This window comes from Sus scrofa, chromosome 4, assembly GCF_000003025.6.
Source record: "Sus scrofa isolate TJ Tabasco breed Duroc chromosome 4, Sscrofa11.1, whole genome shotgun sequence".
Lineage (NCBI taxonomy): Eukaryota > Metazoa > Chordata > Mammalia > Artiodactyla > Suidae > Sus > Sus scrofa.
Genome location: NC_010446.5, coordinates 30,946,309 through 30,966,419, shown reverse-complemented (window position 1 = coordinate 30,966,419; position 20,111 = coordinate 30,946,309). Strand labels below are relative to the sequence as shown.

Below are 20,111 nucleotides of genomic sequence, written 5' to 3'. Positions count from 1 at the left end.
GAGGCCCCAAAAAGCCAAAAAAAAAAAAAAAAAAAAGTATATGTACAAAAATCAATAACATCAAGTTGGGAGATGTAGTTTAGAATTCCCTTTTATAATAGACAACACACAAAACAAAAACCTAGAGAAAAACACAAGTGAGAAATGTATGGGCATTATAAAAAGAAAAGAATGACAATATTTTTTGCTCTTCCAGGTCCTAAAGCATCCCATAAACCTGTAATAGTCAAAATAGTATCTAACAAATAAATAGTCCGGGAGAGCAGAGTAAATGGCCTCAAAACTGAGCTAATTGACCTAAAAATTAGTTTTGAAAGATAACATCACAAAGAAGCAGATAAAGTAGGAAATGATATTGAATGATTGCTGGTATAATCTGAAAGAAAACTGTTAAATCTGTCCCACTTTACATTTCAATAAAATAGATATTGACTTTTCCAGGTCATTCTGTAGATCTTTCTTCTACCCAAGGGCTGTTCTTTCTCCTTCATCAGCCCACTGGACACTCACTCCTGACTTATCAGAGCCTTTCCTCCTCTGACTTCTGCCATATCTGGAGGTTCCCCTCTTATGTAATTCCACTCCAGGTCGTGCTCAGCTTTTATCATGTCTGTTTACTTAGCTCTCTTCTCTGCTAAACACTTCACTCCTTGTAACTTCTATCACTGCATTCCCAGGCTTTAGCTTAGTGGATTTGTTATTTGCAAAGTAGGCTTACATATTTTTAAATTGTGATAACACACCCATACCATTAACTTTACCATTTTAAGCAGTTTTAAGTGTATGTCGCAGTGGCATTGTCTCTCATACTGTGTGTAATTGTCACCCCCATTCATCTCCAAAATACCTTGCATCTTGGGAAACTATAACTCAATACCAGTTAAACAATAACTCCCTATCTGTTCTTTTGCATATATACCCAGAAGTGGAATTGCTGGGTTGTATGATAATTCTATTTTTAATTTTTGGGGGAAACATCATACTGTTTTTCATGGTAGCTGTTCAATTTCACATTCCTAACAGTAATGCACATGAGTGCCACTCTCACCACATCCTCTGCCAACATTTGTTTTTTATGTTTTTTTTGGTAATAGGCATCCTAATGGGTATGAAGTGGTATGAATCATTCATTTTTCTATCTTAGCAATTATCTGATTCACTCATTTTGCCACAAGTAAACACTGAGTCAGAGAGTGTTGAGGTTAAGTGGCTACTTAAGATGCCTCCTGACGTGGCCTATCCGTTGCTTCTCCTACCAAGCCATTGTGTCCCTCTGGTCACACAGGTAGACACAAAGAGGGGCAGACCAGAACCTTTCCTTTTAATTTCACTGTTGTCCATCTCCTGCTTTATGGCTGAAGATTTTCTAATCTCTCACTGTAAAAAAGAGAGATAACAGGAAAATTATGAGACCATGGAGGAAACAACTATAAAAATGTGCCTACAGGGGTTCCCATTATAGCTCAGTGGGTTAAGAACCCGACATAGTCTCCATAGGGACGTGAGTTCGATCCCTGACCTCGCTCAGTGGGTTAAGGATCAGATGTTGCTGCAAGCTGTGGCATAAGTCACAGATGTGGCTCAGATCCAGTGTTGCCATGGCTGTGGTGTAGGCCTGCAGTTGCAGCTCTGATTTGACCTCTAGCCCAGGAATTTCCATATGCCACAGGTGCAGTTGGAGAAAGTAAAAAAAAAAAAAAATGTGATTATAGGTAACAGTACTGTACTATGCACTGAATTTTTTGCTAAGAGAATAGATATCATGTTAAATATTTACCACAATAAAAAAAAGTTTTCTAAAAAGCTGAATAGGAAACATGAACGCATGTTGTTTTCTCCACAAACCAGTAAAAAGAGGTGAATTGAAAAGTAATTTAGGAGTTCCCATTGTGGTGCAGTAGAAACGAATCCAGCTAGTATCCATGAGGACATGGGTTTGATCCCTGGCTCACTCAGTAGGTTAAGGATCTGGTGTTGCTGTGAGCTGTGGTATAGGTCGCAGATGCAGCTCCAATTCGACCCCTAGCCTGGGAACTTCCATATGCCATGGGTGTAGCCCTTAAAAAAGGTAATTAATACTGTGGTCTCAAAAATGAATTGATAACCAGCTGAAGAGGCTTTAATTTATTAGTATAAAGTATATTGAGGGCTTCAAAGAAGCAGTTTTCAGGAAACTGCTACATGTAAAAGCTGAATTTATTTGCAGGTTGTGTGTTGCCTATTTCTTTTGTCATTTTTTTTTTTTTTTTTTTTTTTTTTTTTTTTTTTTTTTTTTTTTTTTTTTTTTTTTTTTTTTTTTTTTTTTTTTTTTTTTTTGTCATTTTCTATTATTATGAAGAGATTTGGATTTGATTTTTAGGGATCTCAAAATATTTGGGGATTCAGAGGTAATGTCGTCTGTGAACATTATAAAACGTGCCGTTTTCTGGCAGCCCAAAACCAGCTGCAGAAAAAGAACTGCTTGTCTAAATATCCAGTCACAGAATCCTTCCCTGTCACTGGAATTTATCACAACACAAAAATAACCCCAGCGCATTCATGAATATATTAAAGCAGCATAAAGCAGCAGTCCTGTTGTCAGCAAAGAATACACCTGGCTCAAAGTCACAGTCACAGGGAAAACCAGCAGCAGTGATGTGAATCTAAGCTGTGGGCTTCCATCTCCTCCAGGGAGCTGGAACAGCCTGCATGGAAGCAGTGTTCCATGAAACAGGGGAAGTGGTGATGTCACCAACCTGACTGCACAACTCTCAGAGCACCCTGGACTTTCCCATCAGAAAACCTACCAAACATTTTTAAGTTATTAAAATATAGTTTATTTACAGTGTTGTATTAATTTCTGCTGTCCAGCAAAGTGATACAGTTATATATATCTTTTTAAAATATTATTTTCCATTATGGTTTATCACAGACTATTAAGTATAGTTCCCGGTGCTATACAGTAGGACCTTATTATTTATCCATTCTGTGTATAATAGTTTGCATCCACCAAACCCAAATCCCTACTCATTCCGTACCCTCCACTTGCATGGCAACCACAGGTCTGTTCTCTATGTATGGGAGTCTGCTTCTGTTTCATAAAAGTTCATTTGTGCTATATTTTAAATTTTACATACAAGTAAAATTTGTATGGTATTTTTTTTCCTGTCGGACTTACTTCACTTGGTATGGTAGTCTCTAGCTCCATCCATGTTGCTACAAATGGCATTATTTTATGGCTAACTGGTATTCCATTGTATGTAGGTACCACGTCTTCTTTATTCATCCATTGGTGGACATTTAGGTTGTTTCCATGTCTTGGCTATTGTGAATAGTGCTGCTATGAACATAAGGGTGCATGTATCTTTTAAAATTATATTTTTTTTCCAGATACGTGTGCAGGAGTGAGATTGCTTGATCATATGGAAACTCTATTTTTAATTTTTTGAGGAAACTCTGTACTATTTCCCATAATGTTTTTGCCAATTTACATTCCCACCAACGTGCAGGAGGGTTTCCTCTTCACTATACCCTCTCCAGCATTTATTTGTGGACTTCTTAATGATGGCCATTCTGACTGGTGTGAAGTGGTCCTCCATTGTAGTTTTGTTTTGCATTTCTCTCTGTAATAATTAGTGATGTTGAGCATTTTTTCATGTGCCTGTTGACCATTTGTATGTCTTCTCTGGAGAAATGTCTGTTTAGTTTTTCTGTCCATTTTTTTATTGAGTTGTTTTTTGTTGTTTGTTTTTGAGTTACATGAGCTGGTTGTATATTTTGGAAATTAAGCCCTTGTTGGTCTAATTGTTCGCAAATATTTTTGCCCATTCAATAGGTTGTCCTTTCTTTTTGTTTATGGTTTCCTTGGCTATGAAAAAGCTTGTAAATTTGATTAGGTCCCCATTTGTTTATTCTTGCTTTTATTTCTATTGCCTTGGGACGCTGATCTAAGAAAATTGGTATGATTTATGGATTTATGTCAGAAAATGTTTTGTCTATGTTCACTTCTATAAGTTTTAAATGTCATGTCTCATGTTATCTTTAAGCCACTTTGTATTTATTTTTATGTATGGTATGGGGGTGTATTCTAGCTTTATTAATTTGCATGTGGCTCTTCCTAACATTACTTGCTGAAAGACTATCTTTTCCCCATTGTATATTCTTGCCTCCTCTGTCAAAGATTAATTTACCATAGGTGCGCGGGTATATTTCTGGGCTCTCTGTTTTGCTGCATTAATCTGGATGTCTGTTTTTGTGCTAATACCACATGATTTTGATTACTGTAGCTTTGTAGTATTGTCTAAAGTTGGGAGGGTTATTCTTTCTCTCTTTCTTTCTTTCTTTCTTCCTTTCTATATAATGATTTTAATTTTTTTCCATTATATCTGGTTTATAGTGTTCTGTCAGTTTTCTATTGTACAGCATGGTGACCCAGTTATACACCAGTCAGAATGGCCATCATTAATAAGTCCACAAATAACAAATGCTGGAGGGGGTGGGGAGAAAAGGGAACCCTCCTGCACTGTAGGTGGAAATGTAAGCTGATACAACCACTATGGAGAACAGTATGGAGGTACCTTAGAAAACTATACCTAGAACTACCCTATGACCCAGCAATCCCTCTCTTGGGCATATATCCAGACAAAACTTTCCTTGAAAAAGATACATGCACACTCATGTTCATTGCAGCACTATTTGCAATAGCCAAGATAGGGAAACAACCCAAATGTCCTTTGACAGATGATTGGATTAGGAAGATGTGGTATATATACACAATGGAATACTACTCAGCCATAAAAAAGAACAAAATCATGCCATTTGCAGCAACATGGATGGAACTAGATACTCTCATAGTGAGTGAAGTAAGGGAGGGTTATTCTTTATTCTTTTTCCCCAGGATTGCTTTGGCACTTCTAGGTCTTCTATAGTGCCATAAACATTTTAGGATTATTTTTCCTAGTTCTATGAAACGTGTCATGGGTAATTTGATAGGAATCACATTAAATCTGTAGATTGCTTTGGGTGATATGGCCATTTTCATGATATTGATTCCTCCAGTCCAAGAGCATGGGCTATCTTTCCATTTCTTTGAATCATTGTCAGTTCATTTATTAAGATTTTATACTTCTCAGCATATGTCTTTCCCTTCCTTGGTCAAAAACACACCAAACATTTTTGAAATGACTTTCCTCTTCATCAAGACCATAATCTCCCAGAAGTGAGGAGTCTTGGCTGCTTTGTTCATCACCATCTCCCCTGCACATTGCTTATAGGTAGTCACATAGGAAACACTCAGTAGATACTTGCTGACTTTTGTGAGTAAATGAATGTTAGCAAATATTTATGAGCATGATTAGGAGAGTTCTAATTTTATTAAACTCTTGAGTATTATTTATATGCATGACACCAAGTGTTCTTTCTTACTAATGCCTTATTATATCTGTGTGTAAAATAGTATGATCACCTAAACGAGAAACTAAAGGTATAAATGATAAGGGTCAACTATTCACTATCCACATCGGAGACCCTCCTGTGTCCTGTTACTCCTGCCCTTGGGAAAAACATTGTTTAGCAGTGGTCGTGTTGAATATAACCGGTATTTCTGAATTCTTACTATTTGGTTGGCATCATGCTAATAAGCTTGTCTTAGATATCTGAATTAATCCATACAATGCTATATGATGAGGTTGATGTTACCATCTTTCCCATATTCCTGTGGCTTCAATTGCTTACATATCTCCTCAAAGTCACAATGCTACTAACGAAATGTGACTTGGAAAACAGTGCTATTAGTCCTGGGCTCTGCTGCTAATACGATAAACTCAAACTGCTCTCCTCTGAGCAGAGGATTCCAGTACAGAAAGATAGTGTAGTCACAGTTCTCCAAACATTCAGGTTACACTGTAGACAAAGAACAAGGACCAAAATCTAAGTATATAACACAGCAGCATTCCATCTTCTCACTAGGAAGACTTCAGAAGCCTCACCCATCCAGGATTTCACCTGTGGGGGAAATAAATCCATCTGCTGGCAACAGTTCCTAAGCCAAACTAAGTGAGGATGTCCAAGTGGTACAGAAAACAGTGATCACCACGTTTAAGCTCTCAGTTGTTCCTTTAACCTAAAATGATCCTCTCTTCTAACCCCCAGCTAATTAGTTGTCTATTAATACTCTCAAACTTAATTCCAGTGCTACCTCTCCTGTGCAACTTTCTCCCAGTCCCCAAATTAATCTTTTCTTTTCTGTATCCCCATTCTGTTGTACCTTTGTTTACTTGGGTTTTTAATTGGAGTAATGAAATTCGAATAGTTTACCGTCAGGAGCAATTACATTTTAAAATAAGTACGTAAATTTTCCAGAAAAATCCACTCATTCCAGAGTACTCTATTTCTTTTCAGAACCAGATAAACATAGTATCCAACAAACCAGCAATGTAGGGTTCAGTCATTGCTATGATTAGGGAATATTTCTTGATGAAATAAGCAAAATTTAGTGGAAATATAACAATTAACAAAAGGAATGAGCCACAGGAAAAGTCCTCTTCTGTTCAAACACAATTGGGTACGAAAATGTATTTTTTAAGTGTATTTTTAAGGACAAAAATATTAAAACCTCTTAATTAGCTATTTGCTTAGCATTTGTTTCTTTTTTTTTTTTTTTTTTTTTTTGTCCTGAGGCACCTACCAGCTACTTGAATTTTGGCCTGCATTTGTGGTAACAGCTCAGTTTAGATGCTGAGGGCTCATCGGAGTTGAGCATCTAGAGTGAGGGGACTTCTTTGTTCTAGAGGAATCACTCATACTAGGGGGAGAGTTGTGTCGAGAGAACAGGGAGGATTTTTATATCGTTTGAGGTGCTAAAGCTTTACTTTTGATGAAAAAATGCTCCCCCCCCCCAGCTTTGTGCCTGCCTGTAGGCAGAATGCGTGGCCAAACTCCGTGTTGGAATTGTTGCAGCTGATGTGAGGAACCGGATGGTGCTTTCTTTTAGGGGTCTATTCTGAATCATCCTATTTCTGTTTATCAAGCAAATAAATTTTGGTCATGTCCCCCAAGCTTTCATGAATATTCTGTGTGGGCAGTTCTGTTCTCTATTCTTAGTTGGTGTAAGTATGTGGACTTCAGGCCTACACTATTATTACATTAAAAAATCAAAGCTGAGTCAGTGTATTCAGGCCTCTTAGGAGTCCACAGGGAATTCGGAGACATCCAGCATTAAGCCTTCCTGGTAGAGAGCATTCCATAAGTGTAGGTGGGAGTTGGCCAAATATATTTGTGAAAAACCTGAAAATAAAAGTCATTGTGATTCCACTTACTCTCTGTGTCTTCTTGAGAGAGGATTCAGTGACTCTTGCACTTGCAAAAAATACAATATATAACTTTTCCAGGGCAAGGCTGTAACAGAGATTATGGTTAACCTGAGATTTGCTGACATGAAATTAATTTGAAAGGTGTTAAGGTCATTAGCATGAATATTTCATTTACCATCAATACCAGAGATTTCTGGAGGCACTTTAATATGCTTCTGTGTGAATGTTTCTCAAGCCTGACTGCATACGGGAGGCACCTGGAGAGTTTTAACATGTATTAGGCCCACAGTAGGTCACAGTAATATCATGTACACGCAGTAGGATATTCTAGGGGAGGGATACGAGGTCACTTCTATAGTCTAGTGTTCTTCTGTAAAGGTCTAAGCATGAGAAAACACCAGGCAGATCCAATTGAGTGGACTTCTAGGAAATGATTGGCCAGCAGGCTTCAACGTGGTTATATGAACTTCACCTTTATTTTCACGACCTAATTCAGGATCCTGAGTTACACTCTGAATTAGAAAATGGACATTAGTAGGAAGAGAGTGGTATATGACATTGGGGTAACATCGCAATGTACTTCTAGATCATAGTGTTCAATGTCCTCTGAAGTAACTGCCTTTTGCTTCTGCTGCCTTTTGAACCATATACAGTCACCAGAGAGGCACTGTGAACACCTGATTCTGAACATGTAGAATCGGGGTCTTAATCCAATTTTTATGTGGATTAATTGCCAAGTGTCTAAAGCTTAATGTGCTGTGCCATGTAAATATTTTATAGATTTAACACTGGTTAGCTGTCATATTTTGACGCCAGCAAAATTTCAGAGGATAAAATGGTACCTTACCAACATTAAATGACTTTATAGAGGCATGAAAAGCTGTGTGTGAGTTCTGTATGTGAGGAGGAAAAAGGAAAATAAAAGTGGACTTGAAAGGTTAAAAAAAAAAAAGAAGAGTGGTATTATTTGAAAAAATGTAGATTAGTTAAATATTCTATCAGTTTTAATTTCCTGATTTTGATACTTGCACTGTGGTTATAGAAGATGTTGATTTTAGAGACAGCTGGGTGAAGCTTACATGGTAAATCTCTGTACCATCATCACAGCTTTACTATAAATCTACAAGTATTTCAAAGTCAACAGTTCAAAAAAAAACTTTCAAAAAGAGTCACTTATGTCACTCCTAAATGTTCTAATTTTACTTGCCTGGGTTGAGGTCTTGGCACCGAACCTTAAAATCTCCCTATGTGATTCCACCAAACACATTGGTTGAGAAGCGGGGCCCTAAGCCAATAGTACTGAATTTGGCTGTCCATCAGAGTCACCTGGAAAGAATTGTTTTTTTAAAAATCCCAAAGTTCAGCCTTCACCACAGATTAAATCAGAATATCTATGGATTGGGACAAGTCAATGATATTTTTTCAAAGCTCCTTAGAGAATTCTGTGCAAAACATAGTTGAAAATGGCTGCTCTAACCTAATATTCCCGAATGTGCATGATCATAAGCATATCCTAGAATGTTCTATGAATGTTCTATGATCATGACAGCCACTCCAAACCTACCAAATCATTCTTCATATGAGATGAGCATTTTTTAACATCCAGCCAAGGTGAATTTATGATCAGAAAAGTTTGGCAAACATTACAAGTTATCTGGAAATGCTGAAGTTGGTCCAGATCCTGGCAATGAAGGCTGAGGCCCTACAGAGAGACCTTTTCCTTATTGTACCAGCAGAAAAAGAAAGGGTGTAAATGATGGGCTTCAGAGGAAATCCATGGATGATAAAACCTCCAACTGGGATAGAATGTAAGTTTGGCCATTATTTATCCAAGAGTGATTTCCTAAGGAAAGGGTAATGGACAGCCAGGTCCCTGACCTCACAAAGCTTGCATCCCAGTGGTAGAGGGACACGCATGATACACAAGTAAGTCTATAAGTGAGCATGATAATTTCACACGTTACACTTAAAAATAATTTTAGGAGTTCCTGTTGTGGCTCAGTGGAAATGAATCTGACTAGTATCCATCAGGATGCAGGTTTGATCCCTGGCCTTGCTCAGCAGGTTAAGGATCTGGCATTGCCACGAGCTGTGGTGTCAGTCGCAGACATGGCTTGGATCTGGCATTCCTGTGGCTGTGGTGTAGGCTTGTAGCTCAGGTCTTATTCAACCCCTAGCCTGGGAACCTCCCTCCATATGCCATGGGTGCAGCCCTAAAAAGAGAAGAAAAAAAAAAAAACACTTAAAAATAAATTTAAAACAGTCTAAGTTCCATCAACAGATGATTGGAAAAACAAACTGTGGTGTATACATTCAATGGAATATGATTCAGCCATAAAAAGAATGAAATACTGCTACATGCTACAATGTGGATGGATCTCCAAAACCTTACGTTAAATAAGCCAGATACAAAAAGTCACATATTGTATGCCTCCATTTATATTAAATGTGCAGGAAAGGTCAGTCCATAGAGACAGAACACACATTTTTGATCACCAGGGGCTGGGGAAGGTGAAATGGGGAGCACCTGTTAATGCAAATACATTTTTCTTAATGCATTTCCTTTTGGAGCTAAGAAAATATTTTAGAAGTAAATAGAAGTTAGCTGCACAACATTGCAAATGCACTGAGCCACTGAATTGTTCACTTTAAAATGGTTAGTTTTATGTTATGTAAAACTTCAGCTCAACAAAAATAGGAATAATTTTAAAAAAGCTAATATGGTAACATCATAGAGAAGGGTAGGTGGTGGATGGATACTCCAGACAGGGGCACCAGGGAAAGCATCGCCAAAGAAGTTACTTTAGAATTAAGACCTAAATGACAGAAGAAGGCAATCAGGTTAACATCAAGGGGTAAAGAATCCCATATGCAGAGAATAGCAGGTACAAAGGCCCTAAGGCAGGAGCTAACTACAGGTATTGTAGGAAGGGAAATGAGGCTGGCATAGTGAGGGAGGGGGGCAGTAGATGAAGTCATAAGGGACGATTGAGGTGGGTCATACAGGAGCCCACGAAGTATGGTAAGGAGTTTAACAACCTTCATCTGAACCTCATTTTATCTATCTATATATATATATATTTAATTTGGTGTCTGTGAAAAATGGATTATTGGAGACAAGTTTGGAAGCAGAAAGACCAGCTAAGATGCTGTTTCAGTGTAGTAGGGAGGATGGTACCTTGGAGTAGAATGATAGTCACAGATAGAGATAGAAGTGAATGGATTCCAACCTCTGTGAAGGGCGTGTTGATGGACTAGGTGTAGAGATGTGAGGGTAGGAAAGAGGAAGAGGTTGGGGGTTGGGGGGGGGTCTCTGAGCATGTTTGCTTCCCCATTTAAGATAAGGCTGAATTTCCCAGGAGAAGGGGAATTTTGAGGAAGAATGCTGATGCTTAATACCTCTTAAGCTCCAAGGTGTCTTGGTGACCCTAGAGATTTCTGTGTCTTATCTTGGTCAATGTCAAGGGTGTCTTAGACATCGAATTAATAAATGCTAAAGATGAGTTCAGTTCTTAGTCATGACTGGCTTTATTCTAAGGAGTGAGGTATGTGTCTTATTTAATTACTTTTTTTTTTTTTTTTTCCTGGCCTACCTGTGTCCCTGGACCATTTGGGAATTGGAATCAAGCTGAATATTTATGATAATGATTCTTTATGTGTGTTAAATTCTTATGTACATGGAGGTAGAGTAGAAATGAATAACTGAGGGAATTCCGGTTGTGGCTCAGTGGATTAGGAAACCGACTAGTATCCAAGAGGATGTGAGTTCAATTCCTGGCCTCACTCACTGGGTTAAGGATCAGGCATTGCCACAAGCTATGGCATAGGTTGTGGATGCGGCTCAGATCTGGCATTGCTGTGGCTGTAGCATAGGCCGGCAGCTATGGCTCGACCCTTATGATTTGACCCCTAGCCTGGAATCTTCCATATGCCCTGAGTGTGTCCCTTTTTAAAGACCAAAAAAAAAAAAAAAAGAACGGAAGTAAGGAACTGAGACAAACACCAGTGTTTTTCTGTAGACATCACTAGACCAGGTCCACCGGGGGCCATCTCCCTGCCTCTTGCAAACCCTGAGAACACCTGTTTCTTTAGGAACTCAAGTGATACCCCTGCAGAGGCATTGCTGACCATTTTTTGAACCACAAGTCCTTGTTTCTCCCTCCCTCCACTGATCTTCAGTGATCGATGGTCTGAAAATCCTTAGGGAAGAAAGCCTGGTAGTTCCCGGAAGAGAAAGACCATGCGGTCCCCAACATTTGTCCTTCCCTGTACTCTTTCGATAGCCGTAGTTTCATTGAGGAAGTGGTATCATATAGCTTGCCTTCTAAAAATGCCCCCTGAAAGCCACCCTTATTACTGAAAGCATTTAGGAAGAATCACAGCTATAACTACTCTAAGTTATTTTGTAAAACTTCACATTTGACCAGGAATCTTTGCAAAGGGCTAGCATGACTTCTCCATCCTTATGAAAATATATTTGTTTTTACCATTGTTGTTTAAAGTGGAAAATGTGTGCAAACAAATTTGGCATGTTATTTGAGGGTACTCAAGTTTTCCATATTCAGTGGAAAAAATTTTCCAATCTCTTTCCCTTGAAAACAACCAGCACCTTGCTGATAATATGGAATAATGAGTATCCTTGTCAGAAAATGGTCTTATCTGATCCTTTTCTACCTGTTGTGTAGAAAAAAATAAACTCTGCCCCACAGTCAACTATGTATTAAACTTGTGTTCTATGTCTCAATTAATTCCTTTATCTGTTAAAACAATTAGCTAATATGTGCTATGTAATATCCCCATGACTTGAGAAAATAATTTATATTTATATGCATATCTATTTTTATCTGTAATTATCCATTTATCATCTGTGTCCATTCTTGGCTTATGTAATAGTGATACGATTTGAGTAAAATAAATAAATATATATGTGTATGTATGTGTATATATATATATACATATACATACATACATATATATATATATATAAAATATAAATTGTGTATCATTCCTAAGACTGGATGATTATTCATGGAATGGAAAACATTATTTTTTTATGAACTTGGAATTCCCTCAGACTAGGTTTCAAGCCACCTGCTCTGCTGGAAAAGTACATGAGCAGAGTCTTCTAGGAAGAAGATGTAACTAGCTTTAGTATGAAGTCCACACATCTATTTAAGCCAAGACTTTGCCTCTGAGGAAAATTTGCAATGTCCATTTGGAAAGTAAGTTCTCCAGCTGTAGTGTTATTACAGAACAGAAACAGAGCGGTGGAATTTCTCTAAATTTGGCTGAAGATAGTAACAAGAAAAAAATAGTTGGGGAAATGGTAACAGATCCAGCAGGGGGAGAGTCCCCAAAGATACCAGCTAAGCCTTGCAGCAGAATGCATATTCTTGTTGGCACCCCGGAATCTGAGAACTCTGGAAAAAAAGCATTAGGCATGACCCTTGCTGTCAGTGCTATCCTGGCAATCACAGGATTTGTCAAGCCCAGGGAAGAGAAAAAGTAGGCTGGGAACATGGGAAGAAGCAGACTGCAAGCTCCACATTCCAAGCCCTTGTTATTTGACTGTGGGTGCAATTTAGAAGGCTAAAGAAAGGGAGTAATGAAAAGGCATCACATCCTGTTCTGCATCGAGCTCTCATTTAAGACTCTACAATTTAAGCATTTCCAGGAGGAGCAAGCTGAGGTCTTGCAGTGTTGAAGAATACAAATTCTTATGTTCAGGATTATGTTATTATCTCAACATCAGAAGCCATAGTGTTCCATGTTGAGCAGAAGCATTGCTATCAAATGCAGAATCTGCGTTTACATTCCTACTTCTGCCTTTATAATCTGTGTGAGCTGGGTGGAGTACTTACTTGCTCTCCCTTTATTTCTTCTGAGAAGCAAGGTAATTCCTCATTCATATGTTCCTATAATTAAATGAGATCATGCGTCCACAACTGAGCTTAGTAGGACATCAAATTGTCCTTGAAAAACAAAAAGATAAAGACGGAATGGAAGGCTAACTTCAGCAAAAGCTGCCCTGTTTGTGCAAGATAACCATGCACTGCCAGGCCTGTGTTTTACACAATCTTTCCTCACCCGTTATGCAATCTCTCTGCTGGTGTTGCTCACAGACGCCTGGCTGTGTGTGTGCTCCACTGCTAAATGTTCTTTCTCACTCTGCTCTTCCTAATAGCCAGTCCGAGCTTTCCTTCCATCGCTTCAGGCCATGGCTTCCTGTTCTCTCATCTGAAACTGAGCAATTCCCTTCCCTCATTAATTTTGCAACCTTGAAGCTATTTAAGCAGTCTGAGCAAATACCCACCTGCACTTTTCTTTTTTTCTAAATTCATATGCATCAAATTTTTTCCTTTCCTTCTCACATGGAAACTCAAATTCCTTTTTCTCGTAGGGTTGGCTCTAATTGTAGTTAATGAAACGTTTTCTACATTGAGCCCTTCCAATTAATTAATTACGATTTTTTTTTCTTTTTCTACTGAAGGACCCATTACCCATTACCTTAAAAGCCAATCAGGAGGATTTAAAGAAAGTTTCCCCCTTATGGTACTTAAAGCCATTTAATTTCTTGCTGTAATAAGGTAGCTAAGGCATAGGAAATAAACCCATACATAGCAGTAAGTTAGTGCTTAGTTTAAAAGGAAATTTTAATTGTAAAGCATGCAGTTAAGGGTTATGTTACTCACGGAGGCTGTTGTTCTGGCCTGGGTTTCTTCTAAATGATGACCAGTTGTCATTGACCACCAAGTCAAGTGATTATCATTTCCTGGCAGGGTTGATCTGAGGCACAGAATTAGCAAATAGGAGATTATCAGTAAAACTACTGTTTGTGGAATTCTCCCTATGTACTGGGAACTACCTTATTATAGGTAGCTCCCAAGAAGAGAGAGAAGCAAATATTTTCCCTAGATGCCACTTGTTGAATTTATCTTATAGGACCCTTTAGGACCCAGTGTTTATTCTCCATCTCTGCAGGCAGCCAAGACTGTTAAGCTAAAATGTGGCAGAAATAAACACGCACAGTCCTGAAGTGGAGTTCTAGTCAAGTCAAATGCCACTCGTGTTGGCGACAGACCCCCCATCTGAAGTGGAATCTTTGTTGTGACTGGTTTTATTTGTTTGAAGAGAAAGGTCTCCGTCTCAATAAAGAATGAAACATCAATAAGGAATAATTTAAACACAACTAACACAGAAACTGGATTGAAAATTGAAGACCCATTGGCAAACTACAGTACATTGAAACATTCCCCTCAGTGATTTGAAGACAGATGTAACTGACTTGGAATTCTGGCTTTGCCACTGATTAGATTTTGTACCTGGTGAAGAAGTCATTTCATACCTCTCAATGCCCATTTCCTCACGTTCAGAGTGGGAATAACAGTCACGTCATAAGATTGTATGAAAATTATATGAGAGATGAGTTCCCGTTTCCAGGACATGTACTAGGGAAAAGCTTGTTTCCTTCTTGAGCAGTCTATTCTAGGAAGTAAAAACTCATAGCCCTTTTGTATCAGTTAGCTACTGATGCATAACAAACCAACCCAAAAGCCAGTAGCTTCAACCAACAACCCTTTTAAAAACAACAATAGTAACCATTTATTAAGCTAGCTCACAGTCCTTAGAGTTGGCAACTTAGGTAACACTGAGTTGGGTGATTATTCAGGCCTCATCTTGGCTCCCCTGCTTCATATGCTCCTAGAGTTGGCTCAATCAAAAGAATTGATTTTTATGAATGTTTACATATTTTAGCCCTATTCAAAATAACGATATTTGAAATATTTAACAGCCACTTTGGCAGAAGCTTGGACCAATCAAGTGCAATTGCAGGGCTGGATGCCCTCTGCCCAGTGGTTGTTAATCCCTAGGTTCCTGGGTCATCCATTGGTTTGAGGGGTCAAATGGGGGACCCTGGACAGTGAGGGAGAGGGCTATCTAGAGGGATGGTGCAGTAGCTGTTTATCAACTAATACAAAAGTGTTTCTGATACATGTTGGCTGAATGTTAGCCCAGTCCCATACTCATTATAATCTTTCTAAAAACAAACAAGCAAAAAAAAAAAACAAAAAAGGAGTTCCCGTTGTGGCTCAGCAGTTAATGAACCTGACTAGTATCCATGAGGATGCAGGTTCGATCCCTGGCCTTGCTCAGCAGGTTAAGGATCTGACATTCCCATGAGCTGTGGTATAGGTTGCAGGCACAGCTCGGATCCCATGTTGCTGTGGCTCTGGTGTAGGCCAGCAGCTATAGCTCCAGTTGGACCCCTAGCCTGGGATCCTCCATATGCTGCAAGTGCGGCCCTAAAAAGACAATAATAATAATAATAGTAATCTTCTTTCTGTCCATGTTGCACCAAGTCTCTTGATATCTTCTCACTAACATACTTTACATTGCAATTAGCACTGCTGCCCCCTACATCTTGGCGTTAAAAATACTGCTTCTACCAACATGTCTCTCCAACTCTCCCCTCCCAAATTCCAATAAACCTACATCAAGAACAAACACAGAGTTTATAAATACCTCTTAGAAATAGGGCAATAAGGAGTTCCCGTCGTGACGGAGTGGTTAACGAATCTGACGAGGAAGCATGAGGTTGCAGGTTTGGTCCCTGGCCTTGCTCAGTGGGTTAAGGATCCAGCATTGCCATGAGCTGTGGTGTAGGTCGCAGACACACCTCGGATCCCATGTTGCTGGGGCTCTGGTGTAGGCTGGCATCTATAGCTCCAGTTGGACCCCTAGCCTGGGAAGCTCCATATGGTAAGGGAGCAGCCCTAGAAAATGCAAAAGACAAAACAAAAGAAATAGGGCAATGATTCTTAATTGGGGAAAAGATGGCAGTAACTGGTAGCTTGGAAAAACATACTGAGTTTTCCAATATTGTAACAATCGTATTACAAAAAGCTCAATTATGTTTATCTTCTACCATAATAGAAAATAAGAGTAAAGTTGGTAGAGATTTGCCCGAATACCATTCTCAAAGTCTGAAGAGAGGCATGCCCCATTTCAGAAGGCATCCTTGATTAAAAACATTGAGAAATATGAAACTCAACATGAAACTAAATGTAATGTGGAGAAAGCCTGAATCTCTGGGATGGAAGTCAGGAGTTTGTATTTTAAGCAAATAATTCTTACCGGCATTAAAGTTGAAATCTCATCAGCTACCAATGGTCTGCTGTATTGAGGAGATACAGTTGTAAAAGGGCACTAACCTGATTAACAGGGATGTCAGCTTACTAAGGCAAGTTTGAGATAGCCACTGGATACAGAACACTGTCCCATAAGCTGGCTCAGGTCTTTCTTCTAAGCTCTTTTTGTATAACCCCAACTGTAAACCTGCTCTGATGGCACTGATGCTCCAAGAGATCATTTTACCTGTTTGGGAGTTGTGTATAGCTGGCCAAGGTTGATCATGGCAGGCATCCAGAGGTAGTTTCTAACCTTGACAGATAACCTGTAGAGCTCTGTTGAAGTCCCTGCATGTCCTGGAAGCCCCATCTGCTGAGCAGGGCTGTCAGCCTAAGTGGCCTGGTCTCCAGATGGTATTAAAGTCACTGGCTACTTGCTAAGCACCATGGCAAGTAGATCCCACCCTCTGATCAAACCATTCTCTCCAGCCCATCTCATTTTTATTTGATTTGCTGCAACACAGTTAGGAACTTTTTTGTTTTACCCGTCATGAGGTTATTTTGTTTTCACACTCTCTGTATTTCATTAGGTGCAGGAAAAAGAAACCAGAGGGAATTTGGTCTTTTATAAATGCTTTCTATGCATGTAGAGATATCTGTAATGTTGAATTTATTTAGATTCAAGACAGGTGGATCAGATACTTCAGGTGAATTCCTCGAATTTTAAAAAGATTACTCATGGTTTCACCAGATGCTGTGCAATTTCATAAGCACTGGATGCTTTAGAAAGACACTGACTCAAAAAGGAGAGATACTTAGTTTGATGTCATGACTTTTGTTTGGTGCTTACATCAGTGAGGAAAAAAAGTTAAAATACATTTTTTATCCTCATCTGAATACATTTTTTAGCCTCATCTGTTGACAGGGTTTTCTGTGAGCTGACTGCCAGATAATTAACCAAGTAAAGAGTTATTTCTCTGAATTTGGTCTGCCAAAATTCATTGTAACACCAAATACAGATGCTGTTAAAATAGGTAACGTTGGGAAACTCTTGTTAGCCTGTCAAAACAGTAAATATATTACATAATTTGAAAGCCATCTCTTATTATGCATCCCTTCAAAACACAAGTATTCAGGGAGAGTTGACGATGATAATGAAAATCAAAGTAAAGGTAATGAAAACAAAATAATTTCTTAAAATAATTTTGTGACTTTCCATTCCAGTTGCTAATAAATACAGAATGTATTTAATTAAAATGTAAATGCAATTCACTGCATGAAGCTATCTGGATGATATGTGATCACTGAATAATTTGCAAACAGCTACTGAGCAAGGGCCAAAATAAAATAGAGTTATTGCTTAATGACTCACATTATGATATTTTATGGTCATTTCTGTCTAGTGCTGGGGAAGTGTGACCCTGGACAAGTTTCTTAGCCTCCTAGAGTCTCTGCGTTCCCATCCGTCATATGAGGAAATTAAAACCCATGATCTACAAGATCCTTTCCTGGTCTAAAATCTTATGACTGTTAGATCATTGACTTTATTATTGATTTGTTTTCCTCTGCCCTGCCAACCAAGTGAATGAAAGGGCTGATTTTGAACCCAGATATGAATTCAAATCTTATCTCCTCACGTCCTAGCTATCCATGAACACAATACCTTTTCTGAGATTGCTCATGTGTAACAAATGGAGAACACCTGCCTGGTGGAATTATGATAAATATATGAGGAAATAGAAAGCTCCAAGTACAGACAGAATCCTCCACGTGTAACTCGTCAGATCCTCCATAAACTGTATTCTTTTCTTATCCTGCATCATTTTGGAAATCTCAAATCTGCCTTTTCCTTGAAATCTTCTGGCCTCTGACCTCTGGTCCCTACAGGAAAAAGTTACAATCCTAGAGGCGGTCCTAGAGAATGATGAAATATAGAACCGCAGCAAATGAGACCTAAAAGATCATTTTATTCTTCTCCTGAATTGTCTTGGTGAAAGAATGATGGCATCTGTTGAAAATAGTTGTTCTGCCTGATTTTTTTTTCTTTTTTGTCTGTGAAGTCTAACATTCACCTCATTTTTTGTAAATGAAATGTACCTGAATCATGAGAAAATGGCATACCTCCTGAATGATAGAGCCTTTTCTTAGTGTTCCTTTTCACCAATTTTTTGTTATTGTTGGCTATTCTATATCCCAATTTTTTAATTAAAATAATTTACAATTATTTGCTCATTATACAAAGCACTCGAAAATATCCACAAATAGAAGAAATGAAGCATAAACACACTCTCTGGAGAGAACTACTTTATATCATTTGCCATATTTTCTAACTACATGTAAACCGTGTACACACATTAATAAAATGAATTGATGGAGTTCTCACCATGGTGCATTGGGTTAAGAATCTGACTTCAGCAGCCCAAGTTGCCATGGAGGCACGGGTTTGATCCATGGCCCAGCACAGTGGGTTAAAGGATCCAGCACAGGTCACAGCTGCAGCCTGTCCAGGAAATTCCATATGCCATGGGTATTGACATAAAAAAAAATAAAATCTTAAAGAAAATGAACTGATATTATAAGGTCCTAAGGTAAGCACCAGAATAAGTGCCCCACAAGGGCTGAGATGTGCTTTGATTTGTTCACTGCTGTTGTTCTGGCATCTAGAGACCACCCTGACCACAGAGGACATACTCAATACTCTTTTAACTACTGTATTCCTCTGTCTTTTTGTGCCAATAAACATGATCCTGCAGCACCATTTTCAATGATTAAATAATATCCTATAGTATAGATATATCGCAGTTTACTCAATTGATCCTCTTTTATTGGATTGGCAGATGTTGTTTGTTTTTACCTGTAACAGTATTTTTAATCAAAATGCATGCAAGTAAACCTATGCCTTTTTTCTTCTTTATGACTTTGTTAGGATCAATTCATAAAAGGGGAATCACCAAGTTCAAGTAATCCACTCACAATTTTAGAATATTATTGCATGTTGCCAAAGTGCTCTCCGAGAGATTGTCAATTCATAATCCAGTCAATAGAGATTGACTATTTCCCTTCAGTCTCACAGATTATTAGGCACTATGCTAAAAAAAATAAAATAAAAGTCAATTTACAAAGTAGATCATTGCCTACTAAATGTTGAGAGTATTCATTTCTGCATGCTGCATTGCCTGCCCAGGACATCTTCCTAAACACTTTTTCTGAGATACAAGATCGTACACCCCAGAAAGGATAAAATCTTGCTAAAACAGCATCAAGAGAGGTCAGTTTTTGGTCACTAATTTTGTTAATTTAGGGGAAATGACAAGTCCCTATAAATATCCCATTGATAATCACATCAATACTCTCACTTAGACATTCTACCATTCTACCTTAAAATCATTTTCAGTAAAGTGTATTTCGCATTTGTTTGACAGTGCCCATTTTAGTAAATCCCAAACTGCATGAGACCCAGAAACACTATAAAACTTTGTGAAATATTTGCAGCCTGTTCAGTGTTCTCCCCTTATGGAATCAAATGTGAAATGTCTGTGTGGGAGCTGTTTTTCCAAGGTAAATAGATTATTATTTATATCTCTAGGTGCAAATGCTTTGAAATAACCAGCACACGTTGCAGCTGAATGTGGCCTTACATAATTTTCACAGCTCCTGCACTGTCAGTGTGCTGTCATGGTGTAGATTTGATGGT

At 38.5% G+C, this 20,111-nt stretch overlaps 1 protein-coding gene and 1 long non-coding RNA gene across 7 annotated transcripts in view; one reads left to right on the top strand and one right to left on the bottom strand.

Annotated features, from left to right (window-relative positions):
* The window catches only part of OXR1 (oxidation resistance 1), a 519,109-nt gene that overhangs the window by 288,533 nt on the left and 210,465 nt on the right, over nucleotides 1-20,111 (top strand). The window lies entirely within an intron of this gene.
* The window catches only part of LOC106510005, a 108,278-nt gene that overhangs the window by 17,096 nt on the left and 71,071 nt on the right, over nucleotides 1-20,111 (bottom strand). For both annotated transcript variants that reach the window (XR_001308091.2, XR_002343686.1), the window contains exon 3: nucleotides 13,982-14,075. This is a non-coding gene — a long non-coding RNA (uncharacterized LOC106510005). The remainder of the gene's footprint in view (nucleotides 1-13,981; nucleotides 14,076-20,111) is intronic.